General features: G+C 40.2%; 1 pseudogene; it reads left to right on the top strand.

Annotated features, from left to right (window-relative positions):
* The first annotated feature begins 440 nt into the window (after positions 1 to 440).
* LOC130859351 (T-complex protein 1 subunit delta-like) lies at positions 441 to 2,043 on the top strand (annotated as a pseudogene).
* The last annotated feature ends 1,587 nt before the right edge of the window (positions 2,044 to 3,630 follow it).

The following is a 3,630-nucleotide window of genomic DNA, read 5'->3' as shown; positions in this document are numbered from 1 at the left end:
AGTCAACATGAACAAATCCAAATGGTCACCAAATCTGAAAAATAGAATGATATTTTATATTTTTGGTATCAGAATTGGAAATGTTTAAAAGACTAAGATCTATTGCTACTAGAGAAATTACTGAAATTCACATTTAAACATTTTTGATTGAAATGTGAATGGTCCCAGTCATTTTTTAAAAGAAATCTGGTTATGTTATTAACATTAAAAATGCATATGTCCTTTGACCCAACTCTTCTGCTTCAAGGAATTTATCACTTAGAATCAAAAACAACCATCTGTAAGATTTCAGTATTTATTACAGTATCGTAAAGAATAGCCTTCAGGCTGCTTTCTAGAAGCTTCGAGAAGGCGGTGGGCACTTACCTTTAGTCTGCGTCCAGCCGGAATCCGTTTCCATCCGTCCTTGCCAAGCTCACGTAGACCTATCCAAGCTTGCCATGCCAGAAAATGGAGCCATCCTCAGCAGGCTGCCCGCCGGAGCTGCGGGTGGCTGGGGGAAGAGCGCCTATCAGGACCGTGATAAGCCAGCCCAGATCTGCTTCAGCAACATCGCCATGGCCAAAGCTGTTGCTGATGCTGTTAGAACAACACTTGGACCAAAAGGAATGGATAAAATGATTCGAAATGGAAAAGGTGATGTGACTGTTACAAATGATGGTGCCACGATTCTGAAACAAATGCAGGTGTTACCTCAAGCAGCCAGAGTGCTGGTGGAGCTAAGTCTGAGGATATAGAAGCAGGAGACGGCACCACATTGGTGGTCATTATTGCTGGCTCTCTCTTAGATTCCTGTGCCAGGCTTCTTCAGAAAGGGATTCATCTCACCATCACTTCTGAGTCATTCCAGAAGGCTTTGGAAAAGGGTATTGAAATCTTGACTGACATGTCTCGACCTGTGGAACTGAGTGACAGAGAAACTTTGTTAAATAGTGCAGCCACTTCATTGAACTCAAAGGTTGTCTCTCAATATTCAAGTCTCCTTTCTCCAATGAGTGTAAATGCAGTGATGAAAGTGATTGACCCAGCCACAGCTACTAGTGTAGATCTTAGAGTTATTAAAATAGTTAAGAAACTTGGTGAGAGAACTGATGATTGTGAGTTGGTGGAAAGTCTGGTTCTTACTCAAAAGGTGGCAAATTTTGGCATAACCAGGGTTGAAAAGGCTAAGATTGGGCTTATTCAGTTCTGCTTATCTGCACCCAAAACAGATATGGACAATCAAATAGTAGTTTCTGACTATATCCAAATGGACCAAGTACTACAAGAGGAGAGAGCCTATATTCTAAATTTAGTGAAGCAAATTAAACAAACAAGGGGTAATATTCTTCTCATACAGAAGTCTATTCTAAGAGATGCTCTTAGTGATCTTGCATTACATTTCCTGAACAAAATGAAGATTATGGTGGTTAAAGAGAAGACATTGAATTCATTTGTAAGACTACTGGAACCAAACCAGTTGCTCATGCTGACCAGTTCACTGCTGACATGCTGGGATTGGCTGAGTTAGCTGAGGGGGTCAACTTAAATGGTTCTGGCAAACCGATCAAGATTACAGGCTGTGCAAGCCCTGGAAAAAGTTACAATTGTTGTACGTGGTTCTAACAAATTGGTGATTGAAGAAGCTGAGCTTGCCGTTCATGATGCCCCATGTGTTATTCGTTGTTTAGTAAAGAAGAGAGCTCTTATTGCAGGAGGTGGTGCTCCAGAAATAGAGTTGACCCTACGGTTAACGGAATATTCATGAACATTGAGTGGTATGGAATCCTACTGCGTTCATGCTTTTGCAGATGCTATGGAAGTCATTCCATCTACACTAGCTGAAAATGCTGGCCTGAATCCATTGCTACAGTAACTGAACTAAGAAACCGACATGCCCAAGGAGAAAAAACTACAGGCATTAATGTCCGAACGGGTGGCATTTCCAACATACTGGAGGAACTGGCAATCTAGCCTCTGTTGGTTTCAGTCAGTGCACTGATTCTAGCAACGGAAACTGTCCGGGACATTCTGAAAATTGATGATGTGGTAAACACTCGGTAATCCGGATAACACTGGCTGACTAGCACCATCATGGCCACTAGTAGTGCAGCTGGAGTGGAAGAGCACGTTGGCATTCCTTGTTGGTTGGAAGATTGTTTCCTTTATGAGTTTCTGCGCCTGGTCTTCCAGATGACATTTGCTTGAAATTGTTTTGACACAGTTTAATGAAGACATTAAACACACACACACACAAAAACCCTGAAAAAGTAAATATTTATTATAGAGAAATGGTTGAATGAATTATTATACATCTACATGGATATATAAATGGAATATTTTGTACATATTATAAAATAAATTACAGTGTATAAAATTATCATTTATAAAAAGATATATAATTCGATCTTCATCCCCACTTCTGGCATGGAGCTCCTAAAATCCTTTGGATATCCTGTGCTGAAAGCTATGATCATGAGGTAAGCTTTGGAGACACCGAGCAATGAGAGCTGATTGACGTGAGCATCAACCATGTAATTTGAGGTTTGCATTTTTTAGTCCCATCCCCCTGACCTCTGGGGAGGGGAAGGGGCTGTAGGTTCAGTCCTCAATAGCCAATGACTTTATTCATCATGATTATGTGCTGAAACCTCCGTTAATACTCAAAAGGATTGCTCGGAGAGCTTCCAGGTTGGTGACTCAAAATATTCCCATGTGCCACCATGCAGGACCCCAAACTCCACAAGGACACAAGCTGCTTTCTTTGGGACCCAGCCCTTTTTATCTGTTCATCTGGATGTGGATTTGTATCCTTTAATATCCTTTGTAATAAACTGGTACTTTAGTGAGTAAACTGGTTTCCTAAGTCCTTGTGAGCAGCTCTAGCAAATTAATTGAACCCAAGGAGGGAGTCATGGGATAGCCAGTCTGTCAGAAGTACAGGTAGCAACCTAGACTTGCAAGTGGCATCTGAAGTAGAGGGCAGTCCTGTGGGACTAAGAGCTTGACCTACAGAATTTGATGCTGTGTCCAGGAAGATAGTGTCAGAATTGAGTTAAAGCGTAGGACACCAAGCTATTATCTCCCCATCCTTACACACACACATTGGAATTGGTTCCAGAATCCTTTCAGTTATATCAGTTAACTTGGAGATTTCAACAAAGTATTGGTTGGCTGAAGAAAGAAAGATGCAAAAAAATGTATATGATTCCATTTTTGAAAAGTTATGACTACACTATATCATACATAACCACATAGGGTATTAAAAAGCCAGTGTTTGTATATCTATGTCTATGTGTGTGTGTGTATTCATAAGAGTGATAAAAAATATGGAAGAACCAAGGTGGTTAATCTAACTTACCTAATAAAGGTGGAAAAGGGAGGCAAGCACAGAAAAAAAGATTGCAAGAAAATACCATAGGCAGCATATATGACATAATTTCAATCATGTAGTTGTGTAAAATTGTATGTCATGTCTACATAAAAATATATAGTTTAAAGCAAACATTAATTTTCACAAGACTTATTTGGGGAGACTAGTAAAGTACATCTTCCTGATTTTCATTCCCAGCCATGTTTGGAAAGGCACACAGAAGCTGTGTGTTTATAAAGAAGTCCAGGTGACTGCAATACAGCCTGTCCGTATATAAC

Source organism: Hippopotamus amphibius, chromosome 8 (assembly GCF_030028045.1).
Source record: "Hippopotamus amphibius kiboko isolate mHipAmp2 chromosome 8, mHipAmp2.hap2, whole genome shotgun sequence".
In the NCBI taxonomy this organism is placed as follows: domain Eukaryota; kingdom Metazoa; phylum Chordata; class Mammalia; order Artiodactyla; family Hippopotamidae; genus Hippopotamus; species Hippopotamus amphibius.
Note: the sequence above shows the minus strand (reverse complement) of the source record. Positions and strands in the feature narration are given on the sequence as shown.